Source organism: Ambystoma mexicanum, chromosome 2p (assembly GCF_040938575.1).
Source record: "Ambystoma mexicanum isolate Mex_15411 chromosome 2p, UKY_AmexF1_1, whole genome shotgun sequence".
Classification (NCBI taxonomy): Eukaryota; Metazoa; Chordata; class Amphibia; order Caudata; family Ambystomatidae; genus Ambystoma; species Ambystoma mexicanum.
In genome coordinates, this window is record NC_090923.1 from 1,494,310,527 (window position 1) to 1,494,333,455 (window position 22,929).

A 22,929-nucleotide genomic window follows, 5' to 3' on the forward strand; every position below is an offset into this window, starting at 1 on the left:
AGATGTGATATCCAACTCCTTCCCATTCCTATCCTGAGACCCTTCCGATAGCAGAGATGTGATATCTCAATGCTTGTACCAAACCTGAGACCCTTCCTATGGCATGAGATGTGATATCCAACTCCTTCCCATTCCAATCCTGAGACCCTTCCTATAGCATGAGATGTGATATCTCAATGCTTATACCAAACCTGAGACCCTTCCTATAGCATGAGATGTGATATCCAAATCCTTCCCATTCCAATCCTGAGACCCTTCCTATAGTATGAGATGTGATATCTCAATGCCTCTAATACCAAACCTGAGATCCTTCCTTGAACATGAAATGTGATATCCCACTCCTTCCCTTTCCAAGCCTGAGAGTCTACCTATAGCATGAGATGTGATATCCAAGTCCTTCCCATTCCAATCCTTAGACACTTCCTACAGCATGAGATGTGATATCTCAATGATTCTATTACCAAACCTGAGACCCGTCCTATAACATGAGATGGGATATCCAACTCCTTCCCATTTCAATCCTGAGAAACTTCTGATAGCAGAGATGTGATATCTCAATGCTTAGACCAAACCTGAGACCCTTCCTATAACATGAGATGTGATATCCAACTCCTTCCCGTTCCAAACCTGAGAGCCTTCCTATAGCATGAGATGTGATATCGAAGTATTTCCCATTCCAATCCTGAGACCCTTCCTATAACATGAGATGTGATATCCAACTCCTTCCCATTCCAACCTGAGACCCTTCCTATAGCATGAGATGGGATATCCAACTACTTCCAAATCCAATCCTGATACCCTTCCGATAGCATGAGATGTGATATCTCAATACCTCTAATACCAAACCTGAGATCCTTCCTATAACATGAGATGTGATATCAAAATCCTTCCCCTTCCAAACCTGAGACCCTCCCTTTAGCATGAGATGTGATATCCAACTCCTTCCCATTCCAATCCTGAGACCCTTCTGATAGCATGAGATGTGATATTCAATGCCTCTAATACCAAACCTGAGATCCTACCTCTAACATGAAATGTGATATCCAACTCCTTCCCTTTCCAAACGTGAGAGCCTCCCTATAGCATGAGATGGGATATTCAAGTCCTTCCCATTCCAATCCTGAGACCCTTCCTATAGCATGAGATGTGATATCTCAATGCTTCTAATACCAAACCTGAGACCCTTCCTATAACATAAGATGGGATATCCAACTCCTTCCCATTCCAATCCTGAGACCCTTCCGATAGCAGAGATGTGATATCTCAATGCTGATACCAAACCTGAGACCCTTCCTATGGCATGAGATGTCATATACAACTCCTTCCCATTCCAATCCTGAGACCCTTCCTATAGCATGAGATGTGATATCTCAATGCGTATACCAAACCTGAGACCCTTCCTATAGCATGAGATGTGATATCCAACTCCTTCCCATTCCAATCCTGATACCCTTCCTATAACATGAGATGTGATGTCTCAATGCTTCTAATACCAAACATGAGATCCTTCCTATGGCATGAGATGTCATATAAAACTCCTTCCCATTCCAATCCTGAGACCCTTCCTATAGCATGAGATGTGATATCTCAATGCTTCTAATAACAAACCTGAGATCCTTCCTATAACATGAGATGTGATATCCAAATCCTTCCCCTTCCAAACCAGAGACCCTCCCTTTAGCATGAGATGTGATATCCAACTCCTTCCCATTCCAATCCTGAGACTGTTCTGATAGCATGAGATGTGATATCTCAATGCTTCTAATACCAAACCTGAGATCCTTCCGATAGCATGAGATGTGATATGTCAATTCTTCTTATACCAAACCTGAGATCCTTCCTATAACACGAGATGTGATATTCAAATCCTTCCTCTTCCAAACCTGAGACCCTCCCTTTAGCATGAGATGTGATATCCAACTCCTTCCCATTCCAATTCTGAGACCCTTCTGATAGCATGAGATGTTATATCTCAATGCCTCTAATACCAAACCTGAGATTCTACCTCTAACATGAAATGTGATATCCAACTCCTTCCCCTTCCAAACCTGGGAGCCTTCCTATAACATGAGATGTGATATCAAAGTCCTTCCATTCCAATCCTGAGACCCTTCCTATAGCATGGGATGTGATATTTCAATGCTTATACCAAACCTGAGACCCTTCCTATAGCATGAGATGTGCTATCCAAATCCTTCCCATTCCAATCGCGAGACCCTTCCGATAGCATGAGATGTGATATCTCAATGCCTCTAATACCAAACCTGAGATCCTTCCTCTAACATGAAATGTGATATCCAAATCCTTCCCTTTCCAAACCTGAGAGCCTACCTATAGCATGAGATGTGATATCCAACTCCTTCCCATTCCAATCCTGAGACTCTTCCTATAGCATGAGATGTGATATCTCAATGCTTATACCAAACCTGAGACCCTTCCTATAGCATGAGATGTGATATCCAAATCCTTCCCATTCCAATCCTGAGACCCTTCCTATAGCATGAGATGTGATATCTCAATGCCTCTAATACCAAATCTGAGATCCTTCCTTGAACATGAAATGTGATATCCCACTCCTTCCCTTTCCAAACCTGAGAGTCTACCTATAGCATGAGATGTGATATCCAAGTCCTTCCCATTCCAATCCTTAGACACTTCCTACAGCATGAGATGTGATATCTCAATGATTCTATTACCAAACCTGAGACCCGTCCTATAACATGAGATGGGATATCCAACTCCTTCCCATTTCAATCCTGAGAAACTTCCGATAGCAGAGATGTGATATCTCAATGCTTAGACCAAACCTGAGACCCTTCCTATAACATGAGATGTGATATCCAACTCCTTCCCGTTCCAAACCTGAGACCCTTTCTATAGCAAGAATCTAATATCCAACTCCTTCCCATTCCAATCCTGAGACCATTCCTATAGCATGAGATGTGATATCTCAATGCTTCTAATACCAAACCTGAGATCCTTCCTATGACATGAGATGTGATATCCAATTCCTTCCCATTCCAAACCTGAGACCCTTCCTATAGCATGAGATGTGATATCTCAATGCTTCTAATACCAAACCTGAGATCCTTCCTATAACATGAGATGTGATATCCAAATCCTTCCCCTTCCAAACCAGAGACCCTCCCTTTAGCATGAGATGTGATATCCAACTCCTTCCCATTCCAATCCTGAGACATTTCTGATAGCATGAGATGTGATATCTCAATGCCTCTAATACCAAACCTGAGATCCTACCTCTAACATGAAATGTGATATCCAACTCCTTCCCCTTGCAAACCTGAGAGCCTTCCTATAGCATGAGATGTGATATCGAAGTATTTCCCATTCCAATCCTGAGACCCTTCCTATAACATGAGATGTGATATCCAACTCCTTCCCATTCCAACCTGAGACCCTTCCTATAGCATGAGATGGGATATCCAACTACTTCCAAATCCAATCCTGATACCCTTCCGATAGCATGAGATGTGATATCTCAATCCCTCTAATACCAAACCTGAGATCCTTCCTATAACATGAGATGTGATATCAAAATCCTTCCCCTTCCAAACCTGAGACCCTCCCTTTAGCATGAGATGTGATATCCAACTCCTTCCCATTCCAATCCTGAGACCCTTCTGATAGCATGAGATGTGATATTCAATGCCTCTAATACCAAACCTGAGATCCTACCTCTAACATGAAATGTGATATCCAACTTCTTCCCTTTCCAAACGTGAGAGCCTCCCTATAGCATGAGATGGGATATTCAACTCCTTCCCATTCCAATCCTGAGACCCTTCCTATAGCATGAGATGTGATGTCTCAATGCTTCTAATACCAAATCTGAGATCCTTCCTATAACATGAGATGTGATATCCAACTCCTTCCATTCCAATCCTGAGACCCTTCCTATAGCATGGGATGTGATATTTCAATGCTTATACCAAACCTGAGACCCTTCCTATAGCATGAGATGTGCTATCCAAATCCTTCCCATTCCAATCGTGAGACCCTTCCGATAGCATGAGATGTGATATCTCAATGCCTCTAATACCAAACCTGAGATCCTTCCTCTAACATGAAATGTGATATCCAAATCCTTCCCTTTCCAAACCTGAGAGCCTACCTATAGCATGAGATGTGATATCCAACTCCTTCCCATTCCAATCCTGAGACTCTTCCTATAGCATGAGATGTGATATCTCAATGCTTATACCAAACCTGAGACCCTTCCTATAGCATGAGATGTGATATCCAAATCCTTCCCATTCCAATCCTGAGACCCTTCCTATAGCATGAGATGTGATATCTCAATGCCTCTAATACCAAACCTGAGATCCTTCCTTGAACATGACATGTGATATCCCACTCCTTCCCTTTCCAAACCTGAGAGTCTACCTATAGCATGAGATGTGATATCCAAGTCCTTCCCATTCCAATCCTTAGACACTTCCTACAGCATGAGATGTGATATCTCAATGATTCTATTACCAAACCTGAGACCCGTCCTATAACATGAGATGGGATATCCAACTCCTTCCCATTTCAATCCTGAGAAACTTCCGATGGCAGAGATGTGATATCTCAATGCTTAGACCAAACCTGAGACCCTTCCTATAACATGAGATGTGATATCAAAATCCTTCCCCTTCCAAACCTGAGACCCTCCCTTTAGCATGAGATGTGATATCCAACTGCTTCCCATTCCAATCCTGAGACCCTTCTGATAGCATGAGATGTGATATTCAATGCCTCTAATACCAAACCTGAGATCCTACCTCTAACATGAAATGTGATATCCAACTCCTTCCCTTTCCAAACGTGAGAGCCTCCCTATAGCATGAGATGGGATATTCAAGTCCTTCCCATTCCAATCCTGAGACCCTTCCTATAGCATGAGAAGTGATATCTCAATGCTTCTAATGCCAAACCTGAGACCCTTCCTATAACATAAGATGGGATATCCAACTCCTTCCCATTCCAATCCTGAGACCCTTCCTATAGCATGAGATGTGATATCCAACTCCTTCCCATTCCAATCCTGAGACCCTTCCTATAGCATGAGATGTGATATCCAAATCCTTCCCATTCCAATCGTGAGACCCTTCCTATAGCATGAGATGTGATATCCAAAACCTTCCCTTTCCAAAACTGAGAGCCTACCTATAGCATGAGATGTGATATCCAACTCCTTCCCATTCCAATCCTGAGACCCTTCCTATAGCATGAGATGTGATATCTCAATGCTTATACCAAACCTGAGACCCTTCCTATAGCATGAGATGTGATATCCAAATCCTTCCCATTCCAATCCTGAGACCCTTCCTATAGCATGAGATGTGATATCCAAATCCTTCCCCTTCCAAACCTGAGACCCTCCCTTTAGCATGAGATGTGATATCCAACTCCTTCCCATTCCAATCCTGAGACCCTTCTGATAGCATGAGATGTTATATCTCAATGCCTCTAATACCAAACCTGAGATCCTACCTCTAACATGAAATGTGATATCCAACTCCTTCCCCTTCTAAACCTGGGAGCCTTCCTATAACATGAGATGTGATATCGAAGTGCTTCCCATTCCAATCCTGAGACCCTTCCTATAACATGAGATGTGATATCCAACTCCTTCCCATTCCAATCCTGAGACCCTTCCTATAGCATGAGATGTGATGTCTCAATGCTTCTAATACCAAATCTGAGATCCTTCCTATAACATGAGATGTGATATCCAACTGATTCCCATTGCAATCTTGAGACCGTTTCTATAGCATGAGATGTGATATCTCAATGCTTATACCAAACCTGAGACCCTTCCTATAGCATGAGATGTGATATCCAAATCCTTCCCATTCCAATCGTGAGACCCTTCCTATAGCATGAGATGAGATATCTCAATGCCTCTAATACCAAACCTGAGATCCTACCTCTATAATGAAATTTGATATGCAACTCCTTCCCCTTCCAAACCTGATAGCCTTCCTATAGCATGATATGTGATATCCAAGTCCTTCCCATTCCAATCCTGATACCCTTCCTATAACATGAGATGTGATATCCAACTCCTTCCCATTCCAACCTGAGACCCTTCCTATAGCATGAGATGGGATATCCAACTCCTTCCAAATCCAATCCTGATACCCTTCCGATAGCATGAGATGTGATATCCCAATGCTTCTACAAAACCTGAGACCCATACCATGGCATGAGATGTGATATCAAACTCCTTCCCATTCCAATCCTGACACCCTTCCTATAGCTTGAGATGTGATATCCAACTCCTTCCCATTCCAATTCTGAGACCCGTCCTATACCATGGGACTTGATATATCAATGCTTCTCATACCAAACCTGAGATCCTTCCTATAACATGAGATGTGATATCCAACTCCTTCCATTCCAATCCTGAGACCCTTCCTATAGCATGGGATGTGATATTTCAATGCTTATACCAAACCTGAGACCCTTCCTATAGCATGAGATGTGCTATCCAAATCCTTCCCATTCCAATCGTGAGACCCTTCCGATAGCATGAGATGTGATATCTCAATGCCTCTAATACCAAACCTGAGATCCTTCCTCTAACATGAAATGTGATATCCAAATCCTTCCCTTTCCAAACCTGAGAGCCTACCTATAGCATGAGATGTGATATCCAACTCCTTCCCATTCCAATCCTGAGACTCTTCCTATAGCATGAGATGTGATATCTCAATGCTTATACCAAACCTGAGACCCTTCCTATAGCATGAGATGTGATATCCAAATCCTTCCCATTCCAATCCTGAGACCCTTCCTATAGCATGAGATGTGATATCTCAATGCCTCTAATACCAAACCTGAGATCCTTCCTTGAACATGACATGTGATATCCCACTCCTTCCCTTTCCAAACCTGAGAGTCTACCTATAGCATGAGATGTGATATCCAAGTCCTTCCCATTCCAATCCTTAGACACTTCCTACAGCATGAGATGTGATATCTCAATGATTCTATTACCAAACCTGAGACCCGTCCTATAACATGAGATGGGATATCCAACTCCTTCCCATTTCAATCCTGAGAAACTTCCGATGGCAGAGATGTGATATCTCAATGCTTAGACCAAACCTGAGACCCTTCCTATAACATGAGATGTGATATCCAACTCCTTCCCGTTCCAAACCTGAGACCCTTTCTATAGCAAGAATCTAATATCCAACTCCTTCCCATTCCAATCCTGAGACCATTCCTATAGCATGAGATGTGATATCTCAATGCTTCTAATACCAAACCTGAGATCCTTCCTATGACATGAGATGTGATATCCAATTCCTTCCCATTCCAAACCTGAGACCCTTCCTATAGCATGAGATGTGATATCTCAATGCTTCTAATACCAAACCTGAGATCCTTCCTATAACATGAGATGTGATATCCAAATCCTTCCCCTTCCAAACCAGAGACCCTCCCTTTAGCATGAGATGTGATATCCAACTCCTTCCCATTCCAATCCTGAGACATTTCTGATAGCATGAGATGTGATATCTCAATGCCTCTAATACCAAACCTGAGATCCTACCTCTAACATGAAATGTGATATCCAACTCCTTCCCCTTGCAAACCTGAGAGCCTTCCTATAGCATGAGATGTGATATCGAAGTATTTCCCATTCCAATCCTGAGACCCTTCCTATAACATGAGATGTGATATCCAACTCCTTCCCATTCCAACCTGAGACCCTTCCTATAGCATGAGATGGGATATCCAACTACTTCCAAATCCAATCCTGATACCCTTCCGATAGCATGAGATGTGATATCGCAATCCCTCTAATACCAAACCTGAGATCCTTCCTATAACATGAGATGTGATATCAAAATCCTTCCCCTTCCAAACCTGAGACCCTCCCTTTAGCATGAGATGTGATATCCAACTGCTTCCCATTCCAATCCTGAGACCCTTCTGATAGCATGAGATGTGATATTCAATGCCTCTAATACCAAACCTGAGATCCTACCTCTAACATGAAATGTGATATCCAACTCCTTCCCTTTCCAAACGTGAGAGCCTCCCTATAGCATGAGATGGGATATTCAAGTCCTTCCCATTCCAATCCTGAGACCCTTCCTATAGCATGAGATGTGATATCTCAATGCTTCTAATGCCAAACCTGAGACCCTTCCTATAACATAAGATGGGATATCCAACTCCTTCCCATTCCAATCCTGAGACCCTTCCTATAGCATGAGATGTGATATCCAACTCCTTCCCATTCCAATCCTGAGACCCTTCCTATAGCATGAGATGTGATATCCAAATCCTTCCCATTCCAATCGTGAGACCCTTCCTATAGCATGAGATGTGATATCCAAAACCTTCCCTTTCCAAAACTGAGAGCCTACCTATAGCATGAGATGTGATATCCAACTCCTTCCCATTCCAATCCTGAGACCCTTCCTATAGCATGAGATGTGATATCTCAATGCTTATACCAAACCTGAGACCCTTCCTATAGCATGAGATGTGATATCCAAATCCTTCCCATTCCAATCCTGAGACCCTTCCTATAGCATGAGATGTGATATCCAAATCCTTCCCCTTCCAAACCTGAGACCCTCCCTTTAGCATGAGATGTGATATCCAACTCCTTCCCATTCCAATCCTGAGACCCTTCTGATAGCATGAGATGTTATATCTCAATGCCTCTAATACCAAACCTGAGATCCTACCTCTAACATGAAATGTGATATCCAACTCCTTCCCCTTCTAAACCTGGGAGCCTTCCTATAACATGAGATGTGATATCGAAGTGCTTCCCATTCCAATCCTGAGACCCTTCCTATAACATGAGATGTGATATCCAACTCCTTCCCATTCCAATCCTGAGACCCTTCCTATAGCATGAGATGTGATGTCTCAATGCTTCTAATACCAAATCTGAGATCCTTCCTATAACATGAGATGTGATATCCAACTGATTCCCATTGCAATCTTGAGACCGTTTCTATAGCATGAGATGTGATATCTCAATGCTTATACCAAACCTGAGACCCTTCCTATAGCATGAGATGTGATATCCAAATCCTTCCCATTCCAATCGTGAGACCCTTCCTATAGCATGAGATGTGATATCTCAATGCCTCTAATACCAAACCTGAGATCCTACCTCTATAATGAAATTTGATATGCAACTCCTTCCCCTTCCAAACCTGATAGCCTTCCTATAGCATGAGATGTGATATCCAAGTCCTTCCCATTCCAATCCTGATACCCTTCCTATAACATGAGATGTGATATCCAACTCCTTCCCATTCCAACCTGAGACCCTTCCTATAGCATGAGATGGGATATCCAACTCCTTCCAAATCCAATCCTGATACCCTTCCGATAGCATGAGATGTGATATCCCAATGCTTCTACAAAACCTGAGACCCATACCATGGCATGAGATGTGATATCAAACTCCTTCCCATTCCAATCCTGACACCCTTCCTATAGCTTGAGATGTGATATCCAATTCCTTCCCATTCCAATTCTGAGACCCGTCCTATACCATGGGACTTGATATATCAATGCTTCTCATACCAAACCTGAGACCGGTCCTATAACATGAGATGTGATATCCAAATCCTTCCCCTTCCAAACCTTAGACCCTTCCTTTATCATGAGATGTGATATCCAAGTCGTTCCCATTCCAATCCTGAGACCCTTCCTATAGCATGAGATGTGATATCTCAATGCTTCTAATACCAAACCTGAGACCCTTGCTATAACATGAGATGTGATATTCAAGTCCTTCCCATTCCAATCCTGAGACCCTTCCTATAGCATGAGATCTGATATCTCAATGCTTCTAATATCAAACCTGAGACCCTTCCTATAATGAGATGGGATATCCAACTCCTTCCCATTCCAATCCTGAGACCCTTCCGATAGCAGAGATGTGATATCTCAATGCTTATACCAAACCTGAGACCCTTCCTATGGCATGAGATGTCAAATACAACTCCTTCCGATTCCAATCCTGAGACCCTTCCTATAGCATGAGATGTGATATCTCAATGCTTCTAATAATAAACCTGAGATCCTTCCTATAACATGAGATGTGATATCCAACTCCTTCCCATTCCAAACCTGAGACCCTTCCGATTGCATGAGATGTGATATCAAACTCCTTCCCATTCCAATCCTGAGACCCTTCCTATACCATGAGATGTGATATCTCAATGCTTCTAATACCAAACCTGACACCCGTCCTAAAACATGAGATGTGATGTCCAAATCCTTCCCCTTCCAAACCTGAGATCTTTCCTTTAGCATGAGATGTGATATCCAACTCCTTCCCATTCCAATCCTGAGACCCTTCCTATACCATGAGATGTGATATCTCAATGCTTCTAATACCAAACCTGACACCCGTCCTAAAACATGAGATGTGATGTCCAAATCCTTCCCCTTCCAAACCTGAGATCTTTCCTTTAGCATGAGATGTGATATCCAACTCCTTCCCATTCCAATCCTGAGACCCTTCCTATAGCATGATATGTGATATCACAATTTTTCTAATACCAAACCTCAGATCCTTCCTATAACATGAGATGTGTATCCAACTCCTTCCCATTCCAAACCTGAGACCCTTCCTATAGCCTGCGATGTGATATCTTAATGCTTCTAAAACCAAACCTGAGAACCATCCAATAACATATGTGAAATCCAAATCCTTCCCTTTCCAAACCTGAGACCCTTCCGATAGCATTAGATGTGATATCTCAATGCTTCTAAAACCAAACATGAGAACCATCCTATAACATGAGATGTGAAATCCAAATCCTTCCCTTTCCAAACCTGAGGCCCTCCCTATAGCATGAGATGTGATATCTAAGTCCTTCCCATTCCTATCCTGAGACCCTTCCGATAGCAGAGATGTGATATCTCAATGTTTGGACCAAACCTGAGACCCTTCCTATGGCATGAGATGTGATATCCAACTCCTTCCCATTCCAATCTTGAGACCCTTCCTATAGCATGAGATGTGATATCTCAATGCTTCTATCAAACCTGAGTCCCTTCCTTTAGCATGAGATGTGATATCCAACTCCTTCCCATTCCAATCCTGAGACCCTTCCTATAGCATGAGATGTGATATTTCAAAGCTTCTAATACCAAACCTGGGACCCGTCCTATAACATGAGATATGATATCCAAATCCTTCCCCTTCCAAACCTGAGACCCTTCCTTTAGCATGAGATGTGATATCTCAATGTTTCTAATAAAAAACCTGAGACTCTTCCTATAGCAAGAGATGTGATATCCAAATCCTTCCCATTCCAATCCTGAGACCCTTCCTATAACATGAGATGTGATATCTCAATGCCTCTAATACCAAACCTGAGATTCTTCCTATAACATGAGATGTGATATCTCAATGCTTCTAATACCAAACCTGAGACCCTCCCTTTAGCATGAGATGTGATATCCGACTCCTTCCCATTCCAATCCCGAGACCCTTCTGATAGCATGAGATGTGATATCTCAATGCCTCTAATACCAAACCAGAGATTCTTCCTATAACATGAGATGTGATATCTCAATGCTTCTAATACCAAACCTGAGACCCTCCCTTTAGCATGAGATGTGATATCCGACTCCTTCCCATTCCAATCCTGAGACCCTTCTGATAGCATGAGATGTGATATCTCAATGCTTCTAATACCAAACCTGAGACCCTTCCTATAACATAAGATGGGATATCCAACTCCTTCCCATTCCAATCCTGAGACCCTTCCGATAGCAGAGATGTGATATCTCAATGCTTATACCAAACCTGAGACCCTTCCTGTGGCATGAGATGTCATATCCAACTCCTTCCCATTCCAATCCTGAGACCCTTCTGATAGCATGAGATGTGATATCTCAATGCTTCTAACACCAAACCTGAGATCCTTCCTATAACATAAGATGGGATATCCAACTCCTTCCCATTCCAAAACCTGAGACCCTTCCTATAGCATGAGATGTGATATCTTAATGCTTCTAAAACCAAACCTGAGAACCATCCAATAACATATGTGAAATCCAAATCCTTCCCTTTCCAAACCTGAGACCCTTCCTATACCATGAGATGTGATATCTCAATGCTTCTAATACTAAACCTGAGACCCGTTCTAAAACATGAGATGTGAGATCCAAATCCTTCCCCCTCCAAACCTGAGAACCTTCCTATAGCTTGAGATGTGATATCAAACTCCTTCCCATTCCAATCCTGAGATAGCTTGAGATGTGATATCCAACTCCTTCCCATTCCTATCCTGAGACCCTTCCGATAGCAGAGATGTGATATCTCAATGCTTGTACCAAACCTGAGACCCTTCCTATGGCATGAGATGTGATATCCAACTCCTTCCCATTCCAATCCTGAGACCCTTCCTATAGCATGAGATGTGATATCTCAATGCTTATACCAAACCTGAGACCCTTCCTATAGCATGAGATGTGATATCCAAATCCTTCCCATTCCAATCCTGAGACCCTTCCTATAGTATGAGATGTGATATCTCAATGCCTCTAATACCAAACCTGAGATCCTTCCTTGAACATGAAATGTGATATCCCACTCCTTCCCTTTCCAAGCCTGAGAGTCTACCTATAGCATGAGATGTGATATCCAAGTCCTTCCCATTCCAATCCTTAGACACTTCCTACAGCATGAGATGTGATATCTCAATGATTCTATTACCAAACCTGAGACCCGTCCTATAACATGAGATGGGATATCCAACTCCTTCCCATTTCAATCCTGAGAAACTTCTGATAGCAGAGATGTGATATCTCAATGCTTAGACCAAACCTGAGACCCTTCCTATAAAATGAGATGTGATATCCAACTCCTTCCCGTTCCAAACCTGAGACCCTTTCTATAGCAAGAATCTAATATCCAACTCCTTCCCATTCCAATCCCGAGACCATTCCTATAGCATGAGATGTGATATCTCAATGCTTCTAATACCAAACCTGAGATCCTTCCTATGACATGAGATGTGATATCCAACTCCTTCCCCTTGCAAACCTGAGAGCCTTCCTATAGCATGAGATGTGATATCGAAGTATTTCCCATTCCAATCCTGAGACCCTTCCTATAACATGAGATGTGATATCCAACTCCTTCCCATTCCAACCTGAGACCCTTCCTATAGCATGAGATGGGATATCCAACTACTTCCAAATCCAATCCTGATACCCTTCCGATAGCATGAGATGTGATATCTCAATACCTCTAATACCAAACCTGAGATCCTTCCTATAACATGAGATGTGATATCAAAATCCTTCCCCTTCCAAACCTGAGACCCTCCCTTTAGCATGAGATGTGATATCCAACTCCTTCCCATTCCAATCCTGAGACCCTTCTGATAGCATGAGATGTGATATTCAATGCCTCTAATACCAAACCTGAGATCCTACCTCTAACATGAAATGTGATATCCAACTCCTTCCCTTTCCAAACGTGAGAGCCTCCCTATAGCATGAGATGGGATATTCAAGTCCTTCCCATTCCAATCCTGAGACCCTTCCTATAGCATGAGATGTGATATCTCAATGCTTCTAATACCAAACCTGAGACCCTTCCTATAACATAAGATGGGATATCCAACTCCTTCCCATTCCAATCCTGAGACCCTTCCGATAGCAGAGATGTGATATCTCAATGCTGATACCAAACCTGAGACCCTTCCTATGGCATGAGATGTCATATACAACTCCTTCCCATTCCAATCCTGAGACCCTTCCTATAGCATGAGATGTGATATCTCAATGCGTATACCAAACCTGAGACCCTTCCTATAGCATGAGATGTGATATCCAACTCCTTCCCATTCCAATCCTGAGACCCTTCCTATAACATGAGATGTGATGTCTCAATGCTTCTAATACCAAACCTGAGATCCTTCCTATGGCATGAGATGTCATATAAAACTCCTTCCCATTCCATTCCTGAGACCCTTCGTATAGCATGAGATGTGATATCCAACTCCTTCCCATTCCAATCCTGAGACCCTTCTGATAGCATGAGATGTGATATCTCAATGCTTCTAATACCAAACCTGAGACCCTTCCTATAACATAAGATGGGATATCCAACTCCTTCCCATTCCAATCCTAAAACCCTTCCGATAGCAGAGATGTGATATCTCAATGCTTATACCAAACCTGAGACCCTTCCTGTGGCATGAGATGTCATATCCAACTCCTTCCCATTCCAATCCTGAGACCCTTCCTATAGCATGATATGTGATATCACAATTTTTCTAATACCAAACCTGAGATCCTTCCTATAACATGAGATGTGTATCCAACTCCTTCACATTCCAAAACCTGAGACCCTTCCTATAGCATGAGATGTGATATCTTAATGCTTCTAAAACCAAACCTGAGAACCATCCAATAACATATGTGAAATCCAAATCCTTCCCTTTCCAAACCTGAGACCCTTCCGATAGCATTAGATGTGATATCTCAATGCTTCTAAAACCAAACATGAGAACCATCCTATAACATGAGATGTGAAATCCAAATCCTTCCCTTTCCAAACCTGAGACCCTTCCTATAGCTTGAGATGTGATATCAAACTCCTTCCCATTCCAATCCTGTGATAGCTTGAGATGTGATATCCAACTCCTTCCCATTCCAATCCTGAGACCCTTCCTATACCATGAGATGTGATATCTCAATGCTTCTAATACCAAACCTGAGACCCGTCCTAAAACATGAGATGTGAGATCCAAATCCTTCCCCCTCCAAACCTGAGAACCTTCCTATAGCTTGAGATGTGATATCAAACTCCTTCCCATTCCAATCCTGAGATAGCTTGAGATGTGATATCCAACTCCTTCCCATTCCTATCCTGAGACCCTTCCGATAGCAGAGATGTGATATCTCAATGCTTGTACCAAACCTGAGACCCTTCCTATGGCATGAGATGTGATATCCAACTCCTTCCCATTCCAATCCTGAGACCCTTCCTATAGCATGAGATGTGATATCTCAATGCTTATACCAAACCTGAGACCCTTCCTATAGCATGAGATGTGATATCCAAATCCTTCCCATTCCAATCCTGAGACCCTTCCTATAGTATGAGATGTGATATCTCAATGCCTCTAATACCAAACCTGATATCCTTCCTTGAACATGAAATGTGATATCCCACTCCTTCCCTTTCCAAGCCTGAGAGTCTACCTATAGCATGAGATGTGATATCCAAGTCCTTCCCATTCCAATCCTTAGACACTTCCTACAGCATGAGATGTGATATCTCAATGATTCTATTACCAAACCTGAGACCCGTCCTATAACATGAGATGGGATATCCAACTCCTTCCCATTTCAATCCTGAGAAACTTCTGATAGCAGAGATGTGATATCTCAATGCTTAGACCAAACCTGAGACCCTTCCTATAACATGAGATGTGATATCCAACTCCTTCCCGTTCCAAACCTGAGACCCTTTCTATAGCAAGAATCTAATATCCAACTCCTTCCCATTCCAATCCCGAGACCATTCCTATAGCATGAGATGTGATATCTCAATGCTTCTAATACCAAACCTGAGATCCTTCCTATGACATGAGATGTGATATCCAACTCCTTCCCCTTGCAAACCTGAGAGCCTTCCTATAGCATGAGATGTGATATCGAAGTATTTCCCATTCCAATCCTGAGACCCTTCCTATAACATGAGATGTGATATCCAACTCCTTCCCATTCCAACCTGAGACCCTTCCTATAGCATGAGATGGGATATCCAACTACTTCCAAATCCAATCCTGATACCCTTCCGATAGCATGAGATGTTATATCTCAATCCCTCTAATACCAAACCTGAGATCCTTCCTATAACATGAGATGTGATATCAAAATCCTTCCCCTTCCAAACCTGAGACCCTCCCTTTAGCATGAGATGTGATATCCAACTCCTTCCCATTCCAATCCTGAGACCCTTCTGATAGCATGAGATGTGATATTCAATGCCTCTAATACCAAACCTGAGATCCTACCTCTAACATGAAATGTGATATCCAACTCCTTCCCTTTCCAAACGTGAGAGCCTCCCTATAGCATGAGATGGGATATTCAAGTCCTTCCCATTCCAATCCTGAGACCCTTCCTATAGCATGAGATGTGATATCTCAATGCTTCTAATACCAAACCTGAGACCCTTCCTATAACATAAGATGGGATATCCAACTCCTTCCCATTCCAATCCTGAGACCCTTCCGATAGCAGAGATGTGATATCTCAATGCTGATACCAAACCTGAGACCCTTCCTATGGCATGAGATGTCATATACAACTCCTTCCCATTCCAATCCTGAGACCCTTCCTATAGCATGAGATGTGATATCTCAATGCGTATACCAAACCTGAGACCCTTCCTATAGCATGAGATGTGATATCCAACTCCTTCCCATTCCAATCCTGAGACCCTTCCTATAACATGAGATGTGATGTCTCAATGCTTCTAATACCAAACCTGAGATCCTTCCTATGGCATGAGATGTCATATAAAACTCCTTCCCATTCCATTCCTGAGACCCTTCGTATAGCATGAGATGTGATATCCAACTCCTTCCCATTCCAATCCTGAGACCCTTCCTATAGCATGAGATGTGATATCCAAATCCTTCCCATTCCAATCGTGAGACCCTTCCAATAGCATGAGATGTGATATCCAAAACCTTCCCTTTCCAAAACTGAGAGCCTACCTATAGCATGAAATGTGATATCCAACTCCTTCCCATTCCAATCCTGAGACCCTTCCTATAGCATGAGATGTGATATCTCAATGCTTATACCAAACCTGAGACCCTTCCTATAGCATGAGATGTGATATCCAAATCCTTCCCATTCCAATCCTGAGACCCTTCCTATAGCATGAGATGTGATATCCAAATCCTTCCCCTTCCAAACCTGAGACCCTCCCTTTAGCATGAGATGTGATATCCAACTCCTTCCTATTCCAATCCTGAGACCCTTCTGATAGCATGCGATGTTATATCTCAATGCCTCTAATACCAAACCTGAGATCCTACCGCTAACATGAAATGTGATATCCAACTCCTTCCCCTTCTAAACCTGGGAGCCTTCCTATAACATGAGATGTGATATCGAAGTGCTTCCCATTCCAATCCTGAGACCCTTCCTATAACATGAGATGTGATATCCAACTCCTTCCCATTCCAATCCTGAGACCCTTCCTATAGCATGAGATGTGATGTCTCAATGCTTCTAATACCAAATCTGAGATCCTTCCTATAACATGAGATGTGATATCCAACTCCTTCCCATTGCAATCTTGAGACCGTTTCTATAGCATGAGATGTGATATCTCAATGCTTATACCAAACCTGAGACCCTTCCTATAGCATGAGATGTGATATCCAAATCCTTCCCATTCCAATCGTGAGACCCTTCCTATAGCATGAGATGTGATATCTCAATGCCTCTAATACCAAACCTGAGATCCTACCTCTAAAATGAAATTTGATATGCAACTCCTTCCCCTTCCAAACCTGATAGCCTTCCTATAGCATGAGATGTGATATCCAAGTCCTTCCCATTCCAATCCTGATACCCTTCCTATAACATGAGATGTGATATTCAATTCCTTCCCATTCCAACCTGAGACCCTTCCTATAGCATGAGATGGGATATCCAACTCCTTCCAAATCCAATCCTGATACCCTTCCGATAGCATGAGATGTGATATCCCAATGCTTCTACAAAACCTGAGACCCATACCATGGCATGAGATGTGATATCAAACTCCTTCCCATTCCAATCCTGACACCCTTCCCATAGCTTGAGATGTGATATCCAACTCCTTCCCATTCCAATTCTGAGACCCGTCCTATACCATGGGACTTGATATCTCAATGCTTCTAATACCAAACCTGAGACCGGTCCTATAACATGAGATGTGATATCCAAATCCTTCCCCTTCCAAACCTTAGACCCTTCCTTTATCATTAGATGTGATATTCAAGTCGTTCCCATTCCAATCCTCAGACCCTTCCTATAGCATGAGATGTGATATCTCAATGCTTCTAATACCAAACCTGAGACCCTTGCTATAACATGAGATGTGATATTCAAGTCCTTCCCATTCCAAACCTGAGACCCTTCCTATAATGAGATGGGATATCCAACTCCTTCCCATTTCAATCCTGAGAACCTTCTGATAGCAGAGATGTGATATCTCAATGCTTAGACCAAACCTGAGACCCTTCCTATAACATGAGATGTGATATCCAACTCCTTCCCGTTCCAAACCTGAGACCCTTTCTATAGCAAGAATCTAATATCCAACTCCTTCCCATTCCAATCCCGAGACCATTCCTATAGCATGAGATGTGATATCTCAATGCTTCTAATACCAAACCTGAGATCCTTCCTATGACATGAGATGTGATATCCAACTCCTTCCCCTTGCAAACCTGAGAGCCTTCCTATAGCATGAGATGTGATATCGAAGTATTTCCCATTCCAATCCTGAGACCCTTCCTATAACATGAGATGTGATATCCAACTCCTTCCCATTCCAACCTGAGACCCTTCCTATAGCATGAGATGGGATATCCAACTACTTCCAAATCCAATCCTGATACCCTTCCGATAGCATGAGATGTGATATCTCAATCCCTCTAATACCAAACCTGAGATCCTTCCTATAACATGAGATGTGATATCAAAATCCTTCCCCTTCCAAACCTGAGACCCTCCCTTTAGCATGAGATGTGATATCCAACTCCTTCCCATTCCAATCCTGAGACCCTTCTGATAGCATGAGATGTGATATTCAATGCCTCTAATACCAAACCTGAGATCCTACCTCTAACATGAAATGTGATATCCAACTCCTTCCCTTTCCAAACGTGAGAGCCTCCCTATAGCATGAGATGGGATATTCAAGTCCTTCCCATTCCAATCCTGAGACCCTTCCTATAGCATGAGATGTGATATCTCAATGCTTCTAATACCAAACCTGAGACCCTTCCTATAACATAAGATGGGATATCCAACTCCTTCCCATTCCAATCCTGAGACCCTTCCGATAGCAGAGATGTGATATCTCAATGCTGATACCAAACCTGAGACCCTTCCTATGGCATGAGATGTCATATACAACTCCTTCCCATTCCAATCCTGAGACCCTTCCTATAGCATGAGATGTGATATCTCAATGCGTATACCAAACCTGAGACCCTTCCTATAGCATGAGATGTGATATCCAACTCCTTCCCATTCCAATCCTGAGACCCTTCCTATAACATGAGATGTGATGTCTCAATGCTTCTAATACCAAACCTGAGATCCTTCCTATGGCATGAGATGTCATATAAAACTCCTTCCCATTCCATTCCTGAGACCCTTCGTATAGCATGAGATGTGATATCCAACTCCTTCCCATTCCAATCCTGAGACCCTTCCTATAGCATGAGATGTGATATCCAAATCCTTCCCATTCCAATCGTGAGACCCTTCCAATAGCATGAGATGTGATATCCAAAACCTTCCCTTTCCAAAACTGAGAGCCTACCTATAGCATGAAATGTGATATCCAACTCCTTCCCATTCCAATCCTGAGACCCTTCCTATAGCATGAGATGTGATATCTCAATGCTTATACCAAACCTGAGACCCTTCCTATAGCATGAGATGTGATATCCAAATCCTTCCCATTCCAATCCTGAGACCCTTCCTATAGCATGAGATGTGATATCCAAATCCTTCCCCTTCCAAACCTGAGACCCTCCCTTTAGCATGAGATGTGATATCCAACTCCTTCCCATTCCAATCCTGAGACCCTTCTGATAGCATGCGATGTTATATCTCAATGCCTCTAATACCAAACCTGAGATCCTACCTCTAACATGAAATGTGATATCCAACTCCTTCTCCTTCTAAACCTGGGAGCCTTCCTATAACATGAGATGTGATATCGAAGTGCTTCCCATTCCAATCCTGAGACCCTTCCTATAACATGAGATGTGATATCCAACTCCTTCCCATTCCAATCCTGAGACCCTTCCTATAGCATGAGATGTGATGTCTCAATGCTTCTAATACCAAATCTGAGATCCTTCCTATAACATGAGATGTGATATCCAACTCCTTCCCATTGCAATCTTGAGACCGTTTCTATAGCATGAGATGTGATATCTCAATGCTTATACCAAACCTGAGACCCTTCCTATAGCATGAGATGTGATATCCAAATCCTTCCCATTCCAATCGTGAGACCCTTCCTATAGCATGAGATGTGATATCTCAATGCCTCTAATACCAAACCTGAGATCCTACCTCTAAAATGAAATTTGATATGCAACTCCTTCCCCTTCCAAACCTGATAGCCTTCCTATAGCATGAGATGTGATATCCAAGTCCTTCCCATTCCAATCCTGATACCCTTCCTATAACATGAGATGTGATATTCAATTCCTTCCCATTCCAACCTGAGACCCTTCCTATGGCATGAGATGGGATATCCAACTCCTTCCAAATCCAATCCTGATACCCTTCCGATAGCATGAGATGTGATATCCCAATGCTTCTACAAAACCTGAGACCCATACCATGGCATGAGATGTGATATCAAACTCCTTCCCATTCCAATCCTGACACCCTTCCCATAGCTTGAGATGTGATATCCAACTCCTTCCCATTCCAATTCTGAGACCCGTCCTATACCATGGGACTTGATATCTCAATGCTTCTAATACCAAACCTGAGACCGGTCCTATAACATGAGATGTGATATCCAAATCCTTCCCCTTCCAAACCTTAGACCCTTCCTTTATCATTAGATGTGATATCCAAGTCGTTCCCATTCCAATCCTGAGACCCTTCCTATAGCATGAGATGTGATATCTCAATGCTTCTAATACCAAACCTGAGACCCTTGCTATAACATGAGATGTGATATTCAAGTCCTTCCCATTCCAATCCTGAGACCCTTCCTATAGCATGAGATGTGATATCTCAATGCTTCTAATACCAAACCTGAGACCCTTCCTATAATGAGATGGGATATCCAACTCCTTCCCATTCCAATCCTGAGACCCTTCCGATAGCAGAGATGTGATATCTCAATGCTTACACCAAACCTGAGACCCTTCCTATGGCATGAGATGTCAAATACAACTCCTTCCGATTCCAATCCTGAGACCCTTCCTATAGCATGAGATGTGATATCTCAATGCTTCTAATAATAAACCTGAGATCCTTCCTATAACATGAGATGTGATATCCAACTCCTTCCCATTCCAAACCTGAGACCCTTCCGATTGCATGAGATGTGATATCAAACTCCTTCCCATTCCAATCCTGAGATAGCTTGAGATGTGATATCCAACTCCTTCCCATTCCAATCCTGAGACCCTTCCTATACCATGAGATGTGATATCTCAATGCTTCTAATACCAAACCTGACACCCGTCCTAAAACATGAGATGTGAGATCCAAATCCTTCCCCTTCCAAACCTGAGATCTTTCCTTTAGCATGAGATGTGATATCCAACTCCTTCCCATTCCAATCCTGAGACCCTTCCTATAGCATGATATGTGATATCACAATTTTTCTAATACCAAACCTGAGATCCTTCCTATAACATGAGATGTGTATCTAACTCTTTCCCATTCCAAACCTGAGACCCTTCCTATAGCCCGAGATGTGATATCTTAATGCTTCTAAAACCAAACCTGAGAACCATCCAATAACATATGTGAAATCCAAATCCTTCCCTTTCCAAACCTGAGACCCTTCCGATAGCATTACATGTGATATCTCAATGCTTCTAAAACCAAACATGAGAACCATCCTATAACATGAGATGTGAAATCCAAATCCTTCCCTTTCCAAACCTTAGACCCTCCCTATAGCATGGGATGTGATATCTAAGTCCTTCCCATTCCTATCCTGAGACCCTTCCGATAGCAGAGATGTGATATCTCAATGCTTGGACCAAACCTGAGACCCTTCCTATGACATGAGATGTGATATCTCAATGCTTCTATCAAACCTGAGTCCCTTCCTTTAGCATGAGATGTGATATCCAACTCCTTCCCATTCCAATCCTGAGACCCTTCCTATAGCATGAGATGTGATATCTCAATGCTTCTATCAAACCTGAGTCCCTTCCTTTAGCATGAGATGTGATATCCAACTCCTTCCCATTCCAATCCTGAGACCCTTCCTATAGCATGAGATGTGATATTTCAAAGCTTCTAATACCAAACCTGGGACCTGTCCTATAACATGAGATATGATATCCAAATCCTTCCCCTTCCAAACCTGAGACCCTTCCTTTAGCATGAGATGTGATATCCAAATCCTTCCCATTCAAATCCTGAAACCCTTCCTATAGCATGAGATGTGATATCTCAATGTTTCTAATAAAAAACCTGAGACTCTTCCTATAGCAAGAGATGTGATATCCAAATCCTTCCCATTCCAATCCTGAGACCCTTCCTATAACATGAGATGTGATATCTCAATGCCTCTAATACCAAACCTGAGATTCTTCCTATAACATGAGATGTGATATCTCAATGCTTCTAATACCAAACTTGAGACCTTCCCTTTAGCATGAGATGTGATATCCGACTCCTTCCCATTCCAATCCTGAGACCCTTCTGATAGCATGAGAATGATATCTCAATGCCTCTAATACCAAACCAGAGATTCTTCCTATAACATGAGATGTGATATCTCAATGCTTCTAATACCAAACCTGAGACCTTCCCTTTAGCATGAGATGTGATATCCGACTCCTTCCCATTCCAATCCTGAGACCCTTCTGATAGCATGAGAATGATATCTCAATGCCTCTAATACCAAACCAGAGATTCTTCCTATAACATGAGATGTTATATCTCAATGCT